At 45.6% G+C, this 13,017-nt stretch overlaps 1 protein-coding gene across 1 annotated transcript in view; it reads left to right on the top strand.

Annotated features, from left to right (window-relative positions):
- clstn3 (calsyntenin 3) overlaps positions 1-13,017 on the top strand; it is a 383,889-nt gene that overhangs the window by 354,093 nt on the left and 16,779 nt on the right. The window lies entirely within an intron of this gene.

Below are 13,017 nucleotides of genomic sequence, written 5' to 3'. Positions count from 1 at the left end.
GCTGAGATCTCACTGAGATAGAGGGTTGAGAATGCAGTGAGACAGGGAGAACGGTGAGATAGAGGGTTGAGATGCAGTGAGTGAGAGAACTCAGTGAGATAGAGGGTTGAGAATGCAGTGAGACTGAGAGAACTCAGTGAGATAGAGGGTTGAGAATGCAGTGAGACTGAGAGAACTCATGTAGACAGAGGGTTGAGAATGCAGTAAGGCTGAGATCTCACTGAGATAGAGGGTTGAGAATGTAGTGAGACTGAGAGAACTCAGTGAGATAGAGGATTGAGAATGCAGTGAGACTGAGAGACTGATTGAGATAGAGGGTTGAGAATGCAGTGAGATGAGGGAACAGTGAGATAGACGGTTGAGAATACAGTGAGACTGAGAGAACTAAGTGCAATAGAGGGTTGAGAATGCAGTGAAACAGGGAGAACGGTGAGATAGAGGGTTGAGAATGCAGTGAGATTGAGAACAGTAAGATAGAGGGTTCAGAATGCAGTGAGACTGAGAGAACAGTGAGATAGAGGGTTGAGAATGCCGTGAGACTGAGAGAACAGTGAGATATAGGGTTGAGAATGCAGTGAGACTGTTAGTACATTGAGATAGAGGGTTGAGAATGCTGTGAGACTGAGAACAGTGAGATAGAGGGTTGAGAATGCAGTGAGACTGAGAGAACTGATTGAGCTAGAGGGTTGAGAATGCAGTGAGACTGAGGGAACAGTGAGATAGAGGGTTGAGAATGCAGTGTGACTGAGAGAACAGTGAGATAGAGGGTTGAGAATGCCGTGAGACTGAGAGAACAGTGAGATAGAGGGTTGAGAATGCAGTGAGACTGAGAGAACTCAGTGAGATAGAGGGTTGAGAATGCAGTGAGACTGAGAGAACAGTGAGATAGAGGGTTGAGAATGCCGTGAGACTGTTAGTACATTGAGATAGAGGGTTGAGAATGCTGTGAGACTGAGAACAGTGAGATAGAGGGTTGAGAATGCAGTGAGACTGTTAGTACATTGAGATAGAGGGTTGAGAATGCTGTGAGACTGAGAACAGTGAGATAGAGGGTAGAGAATGCAGTGAGACTGTTAGTACATTGAGATAGAGGGTTGAAAATGCTGTGAGACTGAGAACAGTGAGATAGAGGGTTGAGAATGCAGTGAGACTGAGAGAACAGTGAGATGGAGGGTTGAGAAAACCGTGAGACTGAGAGAACAGTGAGATGGAGGGTTGAGAATGCAGTAAGACTGAGAGAACAGTGAGATGGAGGGTTGAGAAAACCGTGAGACTGAGAGAACAGTGAGATATAGGGTTGAGAATGCAGTGAGACTGTTAGTACATTGAGATAGAGGGTTGAGAATGCTGTGAGACTGAGAACAGTGAGATAGAGGGTTGAGAATGCAGTGAGACTGAGAGAACTCAGTGAAATAGAGGATTGAGAATGCAGTGAGACTGAGAGAACTCAATGAGATAGAGGGTTGAGAATGCAGTCAGACTGAGAACTCAGTGAGATAGAGGGTTGAGAATGCAGTCAGACTGAGAACTCAGTGAGATAGAGGGTTGAGAATGCAGTGACTCTGAGAGAACAGTTAGATCGAGGGTTGAGAATGCAGTGAGTCTGAGATAACTCAGTGAGATAGAATGTTGACAATGCAGTGAGACTGAGAAAACAGTGAAACAGTGGGTTGAGAATGCAGTGAGACTGAGAGAACTCAATGAGATAGAGGGTTGAGAATGCAGTCTGACAGAACTCAGTAAGATAGAGGGTTGAGAATGCAGTGAGTCTGAGAGAACAGTTAGATAGAGGGTTGAGAATGCAGTGAGACTGAGAGAACTCAGTGAGATAGAGGGTTGAGAATGCAGTGAGACTGAGAGAACTCAGTGAGATAGAGGGTTGAGAATGCAGTGAGACTGAGAGAACAGTGAGATAGAGGGTTGAGAATGCCGTGAGACTGAGAGAACTCAGTAAGATAGAGGGTTGAGAATGCAGTGAGACTGAGAGAACTGATTGAGCTAGAGGGTTGAGAATGCAGTGAGACTGAGGGAACAGTGAGATAGAGGGTTGAGAATGCAGTGAGACTGAGAGAACTCAGTGAGATAGAGGGTTGAGGATGCAGTGAGACAGAGAGAACTCAGTGAGATAGAGAGTTGAGAATGTAGTGATACTGAGAGAACAGTGAGATAGAGGGTTGAGAATGCAGTGAGACTGAGAGAACTCAGTGAGATAGAGGGATGAGAATGCAGTGAGACTGAGAGACTGATTGAGATAGAGGGTTGAGAATGCAGTGAGACTGAGGGAACAGTGAGATAGACGGTTGAGAATGCAGTGAGACTGTGAGAACAGTGAGATAGAGGGTTGAGAATGCAGTGAGACTGAGAGAACAGTGAGATAGAGGGTTGAGAAAACAGTGAGACTGAGAGAACTCTGAGAGATAGAGGGTTGAGAATGCAGTGAGACTGAGAGAACAGTGAGATAGAGTGTTGAGGATGCATTATGTGAGAGAACAGGGAGATAGAGGGTTGAGAATGCAGTCAGACGGAGAGAACTCAGTGAGATAGAGGGTTGAGAAAACCGTGAGACTGAGAGAACAGTGAGATGGAGGGTTGAGAATGCAGTGAGACTGAGAGAACAGTGAGCTAGAGGGTTGAGAATGCAGTGAGACTGAGAGAACTCAGTGAGATATAGGGTTGAGAATGCAGTGAGACTGTTAGAACATTGAGATAGAGGGTTGAGAATGCAGTGAGACTGAGAGAACAGTAAGATAGAGGGTTGAGAATGCAGTGAGACTGAGAGAACTCAGTGAGATAGAGGGTTGAGAATGCAGTGAGACTGAGAACAGTGAGATGGAGGGTTGAGAATGCAGTGAGACTGAGAGAACTCAATGAGATAGAGGGTTGAGAATGCTGTGAGACTGAGAGAACAGTGAAACAGTGGGTTCAGAATGCAGTGAGACTGAGAGAACTCAGTGAGATAGAGGGTTGAGAATGCAGTGAGACTGACAGAAATCAGTGAGATATAGGGTTGAGAATGCAGTGAGACTGTTAGAACATTGAGATAGAGGGTTGAGAATGCTGTGAGACTGAGAAAACAGTGAAACAGTGGGTTCAGAATGCAGTGAGACTGAGAGAACTCAGTGAGATAGTTGAGAATGCAGTGAGACTGACAGAAATCAGTGAGATATAGGGTTGAGAATGCAGTGAGACATAGAACAGTGAGATAGAGGGTTGAGAATGCAGTGAGACTGAGAAGTCAGTGAGATAGATGGTTGAGAATGCAGTGAGACTGGGAACTCAGTGAGATAGAGGGGTGAAAATGCAGTGAGACTGAGAGAACAGTGAGATGGAGGGTTGAGAATGCAGTGAGACTGACAGAAATCAGTGAGATATAGGGTTGAGAATGCAGTATGTGAGAGGACAGTGAGATAGAGGGTTGAGAATGCAGTGAGACTGAGAAAACAGTGAGATGGAGGGTTGAGAATGCAGTGAGACTGAGAGAACAGTGAGATATAGGGTTGTGAATGCAGTGAGACTGTTAGAACATTGAGATAGAGGGTTCAGAATGCAGTGAGACTGAGAACTCAGTGAGATAGAGGGTTGAGAATGCAGTGAGACTGAGAATTCAGTGAGATAGAGGGTTGAGAATGCAGTGAGACTGAGAATTCAGTGAGATAGAGGGTTGAGAATGCAGTGAGAGAACTCTGTGAGATAGAGGTTTGTGAATGCAGTGAGACTGAGAGAACAGTGAGATAGAGGGTTGAGAATGCAGTGAGTCTGAGAGAACTCAGTGAGATAGAGGGTTGATAATGCAGTGAGTCTGAGAGAACTCAGTGAGATAGAGGGTTGAGAATGCAGTGAGACTGAGAGAACAGTGAGATAGAGGGTTGAGAATGCAGTGAGACTGGGAACAGTGAGATAGAGGGTTGAGAATGCAGTGAGACTGGGAACTCAGTGAGATAGAGGGTTGAGAATGCAGTGAGACTGAGAACAGTGAGTTAGAGGGTTGAGAATGCAATGAGACTGAGAGAACTCAGTGAGATAGAGGGTTGAGAATGAAGTGAGACTGAGAAAACAGTGAAATAGAGGTTTGAGAATGCAGTGAGACTGAGAGAAAAGTGAGATAGAGGGTTGGGAATGCAGTGAGACTGAGAGAACAGTGAGATAGAGGGTTGAGAATGCAGTCAGACTGAGAACTCAGTGAGATAGAGGGTTGAGAATGCAGTGAGTCTGTGAGAACAGTTAGATCGAGGGTTGAGAATGCAGTGAGTGAGAGAACTCAGTGAGATAGAGGGTTGAGAATGCAGTGAGACTGAGAGAACTCAGTGAGATAGAGGGTTGAGAATGCAGTGAGACTGAGAGAACAGTGAGCTAGAGGGTTGAGAATGCAGTGAGACTGAGAGAACTCAGTGAGATATAGGGTTGAGAATGCAGTGAGACTGTTAGAACATTGAGATAGAGGGTTGAGAATGCAGTGAGACGGAGAGAACTCAGTGAGATAGAGGGTTGAGAATGCAGTGAGACTGAGAACAGTGAGATGGAGGGTTGAGAATGCAGTGAGACTGAGAGAACAATGAGATAGAGGGTTGAGAATGCAGTGAGACTGAGAGAACAGTGAAACAGTGGGTTCAGAATGCAGTGAGACTGAGAGAACTCAGTGAGATATAGGGTTGAGAATGCAGTGAGACTGAGAGAACAATGAGATAGAGGGTTGAGAATGCTGTGAGACTGAGAACAGTGAAATAGAGGGTTGAGAATGCAGTGAGACTGAGAGAACTCAGTGAGATAGAGGGTTGAGAATGCAGTGAGACTGAGAGAACTCAGTGAGATAGAGGGTTGAGAATGCAGTGAGACTGAGAACAGTGAGATGGAGGGTTGAGAATGCAGTGAGACTGAGAGAACAATGAGATAGAGGGTTGAGAATGCTGTGAGACTGAGAGAACAGTGAAACAGTGGGTTCAGAATGCAGTGAGACTGAGAGAACTCAGTGAGATAGAGGGTTGAGAATGCAGTGAGACTGACAGAAATCAGTGAGATATAGGGTTGAGAATGCAGTGAGACTGTTAGAACATTGAGATAGAGGGTTGAGAATGCTGTGAGACTGAGAGAACAGTGAGATAGAGGGTTGAGAATGCAGTGAGACTGAGAGAACTCAGTGAGATAGAGGGTTGAGAATGCAGTGAGACTGAGAGAACTCAGTGAGATAGAGGGTTGAGAATGCAGTGAGACTGAGAGAACTCAATGAGATAGAGGGTTGAGAATGCAGTCAGACTGAGAACTCAGTGAGATAGAGGGTTGAGAATGCAGTGAGTCTGAGAGAACAGTTAGATCGAGAGTTGAGATTGCAGTGAGTCTGAGTGAACTCAGTGAGATAGAATGTTGAGAATGCAGTGAAACTGAGAAAACAGTGAAACAGTGGGTTGAGAATGCAGTGAGACTGAGAGAACTCAATGAGATAGAGGGTTGAGAATGCAGTCAGACTGAGAACTCAGTGAGATAGAGGGTTGAGAATGCAGTGAGACTGAGAGAACTCAATGAGATAGAGGGTTGAGAATGCAGTGAGACTGAGAGAACAGTGAGATAGGGGGTTGAGAATGCAGTGAGACTGAGAACAGTGAGATAGAGGGTTGAGAATGCAGTGAGACTGAGAGAACTCAGTGAGACAGAGGGTTGAGAATGCAGTGAGGCTGAGATAGTGAGATGGAGGGTTGAGAATGCAGTGCGACTGAGAACTCAGTGAGATAGAGTGTTGCGAATGCAGTCAGTCAGAGAAGTCACTGAGATTGAGGGCTGAGAAAGCAGTGAGACAGACAACAGTGAGATAGAGGGTTGAGAATGCAGTGAGACTGAGAACTCAGTGAGATAGAGGGTGGAGAATGCAGTGAGACTGACAGAACAGTGAGGTAGAGGGTTGAGAATGCAGTGAGACTGCGAGAACAGTGAGATAGAGGGTTGAGAATGTAGTGAAACTGAGAGAACAGTGAGATAGAGGGTTGAGAATGCAGTGAGACTGAGAGAACAGTGAGATAGAGGGATGAGAATGCAGTGAGACTGAGAGAACAGTGAGATAGAGGGATGAGAATGCATTGAGACTGAGAGAACAGTGAGATAGAGGGATGAGAATGCAGTGAGACTGAGAGAACTGATTGAGATAGAGGGTTGAGAATGCAGTGAGACTGAGGGAACAGTGAGATAGAGGGTTGAGGATGCAGTATGTGAGAGAACAGGGAGATAGAGGGTTGAGAATGCAGTGAGACTGAGAGAACAGTGAGATAGAGGGTTGAGAATGCAGTGTGACTGAGAGAACTCAGTGAGATAGAGGGTTGAGAATGCAGTGAGACTGAGAGAACTCAGTCAGATAGAGGGTTGAGATTGCAGTGAGACTGAGAGAACTCAGTGAGATATCCAGTTGAGAATGCAGTAAGACTGTGAGAACTCAGTGAGATAGATGGTTGAGAATGCAGTGAGACGGAGAGAACTCAGTGAGATAGAGGGTTGAGAAAACAGTGAGACTGAGAGAACAGTGAGATGGCGGGTTGAGAATGCAGTAAGACTGAGAGAACAGTGAGATATAGGGTTGTGAATGCAGTGAGACTGTTAGAACATTGAGATAGAGGGTTGAGAATGCAGTGAGACTGAGAGAACAGTGAGATAGAGGGTTGAGAATGCAGTGAGACTGAGAAGTCAGTGAGATAGAGGGTTGAGAATGCAGTGAGACTGGGAACTCAGTGAGATAGAGGGTTGAGAATGCAGTGAGACTGAGAGAACAGTGAAATAGAGGGTTGAGAATGCAGTGAGACTGAGAGAACACTGAGATAGATGGTTGAGAATGCAGTGAGACAGTGAGATAAAGGGTTGAGAATGCAGTGAGACTGAGAACTTGAGATAGAGAGGTGAAAATGCAGTGAGACTGAGAACTCAGTGAAATAGCGGGTTGAGAATGCAGTGAGACTGAGAACTCCGTGAGACAGAGTGTTGAGAATGCATTGAGACTGAGGGTACAGTGAGATATAGGGTTGAGAATGCAGTGAGACTGAGAGAACTCAGTAAGATAGAGGGTTGAGAATGCAGTGAGACTGAGAACTCAGTGAGATAGAGTGTTGAGAATGCAGTGAGACTGTGAGAACAGTGAGATATAGGGTTGAGAATGCAGTGAGACTGAGAGAACTCTGTGAGATAGAGTGTGGATAATGCAGTCAGACTGGGAGAACTCAGTTTGATACAGGGTTGAGAATGCAGTGAGACTGAGAGAACTCTGAGAGATAGAGGGTTGAGAATGCTGTGAGACTGAGAGAACAGTGAGATAGAGGGTTGAGAATGCAGTGAGACTGAGAGAACTCAGTGAGATAGAGGGTAGAGAATGCAGTGAGACTGAGAACAGTGAGATATAGGGTTGAGAATGCAGTTTGACTGTTAGAACATTGAGATAGAGGGTTGAGAATGCTGTGAGACTGAGAGAAAGTGAGATAGAGGGTTGAGAATGAAGTGAGTCTGAGAGAACAGTTAGATAGAGGGTTGAGAATGCAATGAGTCTGAGTGAACTCAGTGAGATAGAGGGTTGAGAATGCAGTGAGACTGAGAAAACAGTGAAACAGTGGGTTGAGAATGCAGTGAGACTGAGAGAACTCAATGAGATAGAGGGTTGAGAATGCAGTCAGACTGAGAACTCAGTGAGATAGAGGGTTGAGAATGCAGTGAGTCTGAGAGAACAGTTAGATCGAGGGTTGACAATGCAGTGAGACTGAGAGAACAGTGAGATAGGGGGTTGAGAATGCAGTGAGACTGAGAGAACTCAGTGAGACAGAGGGTTGAGAATGCAGTGAGGCTGAGATAGTGAGATAGAGGGTTGAGAATGCAGTGAGACTGAGAGAACTCAGTGAGATTGAGGGTTGAGAATGCACTGAGATCTCAGTGAGATAGAGGGTTGAGAATGCAGTCAGACTGAGAACTCAGTGAGATATAGGGTTGAGAATGCAGTGAGACTGGGAGAACTCAGTAAGATAGAGGGTTCAGAATTCAGTGAGACGGAGAGAACAGTGAGATAGAGTGTTGCGAATGCAGTCAGTCAGAGAAGTTACTGAGATTGAGGGCTGAGAAAGCAGTGAGACAGACAACAGTGAGATAGAGGGTTGAGAATGCAGTGAGACTGACAGAACAGTGAGGTAGAGGGTTGAGAATGCAGTGAGACTGCGAGAACAGTGAGATAGAGGGTTGAGAATGCAGTGAAACTGAGAGAACTCAGTGAGATAGAGGGATGAGAATGCAGTGAGACTGAGAGAACAGTGAGATAGAGGGATGAGAATGCATTGAGACTGAGAGAACAGTGAGATAGAGGGATGAGAATGCAGTGAGACTGAGAGAACAGTGAGATAGAGGGTTGAGAATGCAGTGAGACTGAGAGAACTCAGTGAGATAGAGGGATGAGGATGCAGTATGTGAGAGAACAGGGAGATAGAGGGATGAGAATGCAGTGAGACTGAGAGAACTGATTGAGATAGAGGGTTGAGGATGCAGTATGTGAGAGAACAGGGAGATAGAGGGTTGAGAATGCAGTGAGACAGAGAACAGTGAGATAGAGGGTTGAGAATGCAGTGTGACTGAGAGAACAGTGAGATGGAGGGTTGAGAAAACAGTGAGACTGAGAGAACAGTGAGATGGAGGGTTGAGAATGCAGTGAGACTGAGAGAACAGTGAGATATAGGGTTGTGAATGCAGTGAGACTGTTAGAACATTGAGATAGAGGGTTGAGAATGCAGTGAGACTGAGAGAACAGTGAAATAGTGTGTGGAGAATGCAGTGAGACTGAGAGAACTCAGTGAGATAGAGGATTGAGAATGCTGTGAGACTGAGAGAACAGTGAGATAGAGGGTTGATAATGCAGTGAGACATAGAGAACTCAGTGAGATAGAGGGTTGAGAATGCAGTGAGACTGAGAACTCAGTGAGATAGAGGGTTGAGAATGCAGTGAGACTGAGAAGTCAGTGAGATAGAGGGTTGAGAATGCAGTGAGACTGGGAACTCAGTGAGATAGAGGGTTGAGAATGCAGTGAGACAGAGAACAGTGAGATAAAGGGTTGAGAATGCAGTGAGACTGAGAACTCCATGAGATAGAGGGGTGAAAATGCAGTGAGACTGAGAACTCTGTGAGATAGCGGGTTGAGAATGCAGTGAGACTGAGAGAACAGTGAGATAGAGGGTTGAGAATGCAGTGATACTGAGAACTCAGTGAGATAGCGGGTTGAGAATGCAGTCAGACTGAGAACTCAGTGAGATAGAGGGTTGAGAATGCAGTGAGTCTGTGAGAACAGTTAGATCGAGGGTTGAGAATGCAGTGAGTGAGAGAACTCAGTGAGACAGAGGGTTGAGAATGCAGTGAGACTGAGAGAACTCAGTGAGATAGAGGGTTGAGAATGCAGTGAGACTGAGAGAACAGTGAGCTAGAGGGTTGAGAATGCAGTGAGACTGAGAGAACTCAGTGAGATAGAGGGTTGAGAATGCAGTGAGAGTGAGAGAACTCAGTGAGATAGATGGTTGAGAATGCAGTGAGACGGAGAGAACAGTGAGATAGAGGGTTGAGAAAACAGTGAGACTGAGAGAACAGTGAGATGGAGGGTTGAGAATGCAGTGAGACTGAGAGAACAGTGAGATATAGGGTTGTGAATGCAGTGAGACTGTTAGAACATTGAGATAGAGGGTTGAGAATGCAGTGAGACATAGAACAGTGAGATAGAGGGTTGAGAATGCTGTGAGACTGAGAAGTCAGTGAGATAGAGGGTTGAGAATGCAGTGAGACTGGGAACAGTGAGATAGAGGGGTGAAAATGCAGTGAGACTGAGAACTCAGTGAGATAGCGGGATGAGTATGCAGTGAGTCTGAGAGAACAGTGAGATGGAGGGTTGAGAATGCAGTGAGACTGAGAGAACAGTGAGATAGAGGGTTGAGAATGCAGTGAGACTGACAGAACAGTGAGATAGATGGTTGAGAATGCAGTGAGACAGAGAACAGTGAGATAAAGGGTTGAGAATGCATTGAGATTGAGAACTCCGTGAGATAGAGGGGTGAAAATGCAGTGAGACTGAGAACTCAGTGAGATAGCGGGTTGAGAATGCAGTGAGACTGAGAACTCCGTGAGACAGACTGTTGAGAATGCAGTGAGACTGAGGGTACAGAGAGATATAGGGTTGAGAATGCAGTGAGACTGAGAGAACAGTGAGATAGAGGGTTGAGAATGCAGTGAGACTGACAGAACAGTGAGATAGATGGTTGAGAATGCAGTGAGACTGAGAGAACTCAGTGAGATAGAGGATTGAGAATGCAGTGAGACTGAGAACAGTGAGATAAAGGGTTGAGAATGCAGTGAGACTGAGGGTACAGTGAGATATAGGGTTGAGAATGCAGTGAGACTGAGATCTCAGTGAGATAGAGGGTTGAGAATGCAGTGAGACTGAGAGAACTCCATGAGATAGAGGGCTGAGAATGCAGTGAGACTGATGGAACAGTGAGATAGAGGGTTGAGAATGCAGTGAGACTGAGAGAACAGTGAGATAGAGGGTTGAGAATGCAGTGAGACTGAGAGAACAGTGAGATAGAGGTTTGAGAATGCAGTGAGACTGAGAGAACTGATTGAGATAGAGGGTTGAGAATGAAGTGAGACTGAGAGAACAGTGAAATAGAGGTTTGAGAATGCAGTGAGACTGAGAGAACAGTGAAATAGAGTGTTGAGAATGCAGTGAGTCTGAGAGAACTCAGTGAGATAGAGGGTTGAGAAAGCAATGAGACTGAGAGAACTCAGATAGAGGGTTGAGAATGCAGTGAGACTGAGAGAACTGTGAGATAGAGGGTTGAGAATGCAGTGAGACTGAGAACTCAGTGAGATTGAGGGTTGAGAATGCAGTGAGACTGAGAACTCAGTGAGTTAGAGGGTTGAGAATGCAATGAGACTGAGAGAACTCAGTGAGATAGAGGGTTGAGAATGAAGTGAGACTGAGAGTACAGTGAAATACAGGTTTGAGAATGCAGTGAGACTGAGAGAACAGTGAGATAGAGGGTTGAGAATGCAGTGAGACTGACAGAACAGTGAGATAGATGGTTGAGAATGCAGTGAGACAGAGAACAGTGAGATAAAGGGTTGAGAATGCAGTGAGACTGAGAACTCCGTGAGATAGAGGGGTGAAAATGCAGTGAGACTGAGAACTCAGTGAGATAGCGGGTTGAGAATGCAGTGAGACTGAGAACTCCGTGAGACAGACTGTTGAGAATGCAGTGAGACTGAGGGTACAGTGAGATATAGGGTTGAGAATGCAGTGAGACTGAGAGAACTCAGTGAGATAGAGGGTTGAGATTGCAGTGAGACTGAGAGAACTCAGTGAAATATCCAGTTGAGAATGCAGTAAGACTGTGAGAACTCAGTGAGATAGAGGGTTGAGAATGCAGTGAGAGTGAGAGAACTCAGTGAGATAGATGGTTGAGAATGCAGTGAGACGGAGAGAACTCAGTGAGATAGAGGGTTGAGAAAACAGTGAGACTGAGAGAACAGTGAGATGGAGGGTTGAGAATGCAGTGAGACTGAGAGAACAGTGAGATATAGGATTGTGAATGCAGTGAGACTGTTAGAACATTGAGATAGAGGTTTGAGAATGCAGTGAGACATAGAACAGTGAGATAGAGGGTTGAGAATGCAGTGAGACTGAGAAGTCAGTGAGATAGAGGGTTGAGAATGCAGTGAGACTGGGAACTCAGTGAGATAGAGGGGTGAAAATGCAGTGAGACTGAGAACTCCGTGAGATAGCGGGATGAGAATGCCGTGAGGCTGAGAGAACAGTGAGATAGAGGGTTGAGAATGCCGTGAGACTGAGAGAACAGTGAGATAGAGGGTTGAGAATGCAGTGAGACTGACAGAACAGTGAGATAGATGGTTGAGAATGCAGTGAGACAGAGAACAGTGAGATAAAGGGTTGAGAATGCAGTGAGACTGAGAACTCCGTGAGATAGAGGGGTGAAAATGCAGTGAGACTGAGAACTCAGTGAGATAGCGGGTTGAGAATGCAGTGAGACTGAGAACTCCGTGAGACAGACTGTTGAGAATGCAGTGAGACTGAGGGTACAGTGAGATATAGGGTTGCGAATGCAGTGAGACTGAGAGAACTCAGTGAGATAGAGGGCTGAGAATACAGTGAGCCTGAGAGAACTCAGTGAGATAGAGGGTTGAGAATGCAGTCAGACTGAGAGAACAGTGAGATAGAGGGTTGAGAATGCAGCGAGATTGAGAACTCCGTGAGATAGAGGGTTGAGAATGCAGTGAGACTGAGAGAACTCAGTGAGATAGAGGGTTGAGAATGCAGTGAGCCTGAGAGAACTCAGTGAGATAGAGGGTTGAGAATGCAGTGAGACTGAGAGAACTCAGTGAGATAGAGGGTTGAGAATGCAGTGAGACAGAGAACAGTGAGATAGAGGGTTGAGAATGAAGTGAGACTGAGAGAACTCAGTGAGATAGAGGGTAGAGAATGCAGTGAGACTGAGAGAACAGTGAGATAGAGGGTTGAGAATGCAGTGAGACTGAGAGAACTGATTGAGATAGAGGGTTGAGAATGAAGTGAGACTGAGAGAACAGTGAAATAGAGGTTTGAGAATGCAGTGAGACTGAGAGAACAGTGAGATAGAGGTTTGATAATGCAGTGAGTCTGAGAGAACTCAGTGAGATAGAGGGTTGAGAATGCAGTGAAGCTGAGAGAACTCAGATAGAGGGTTGAGAATGCAGTGAGACTGAGAGAACTGTGAGATAGAGGGTTGAGAATGCAGTGAGACTGAGAACTCCATGAGATAGAGTGGTGAAAATGCAGTGAGACTGAGAACTCAGTGAGATAGCGGGTTGAGAATGCAATGAGACTGAGAGAACAGTGAGATAGAGGGTTGAGAATGCAGTGAGACTGAGAACAGTGAGATAAAGGGTTGAGAATGCAGTGAGACTGAGAACTCCGTGAAATAGAGGGGTGAAAATGCAGTGAGACTGAGAACTCAGTGAGATAGCGGGTTGAGAAT

This window comes from Hypanus sabinus, unplaced genomic scaffold (assembly GCF_030144855.1).
Source record: "Hypanus sabinus isolate sHypSab1 unplaced genomic scaffold, sHypSab1.hap1 scaffold_244, whole genome shotgun sequence".
NCBI lineage: Eukaryota > Metazoa > Chordata > Chondrichthyes > Myliobatiformes > Dasyatidae > Hypanus > Hypanus sabinus.
Note: the sequence above shows the minus strand (reverse complement) of the source record. Positions and strands in the feature narration are given on the sequence as shown.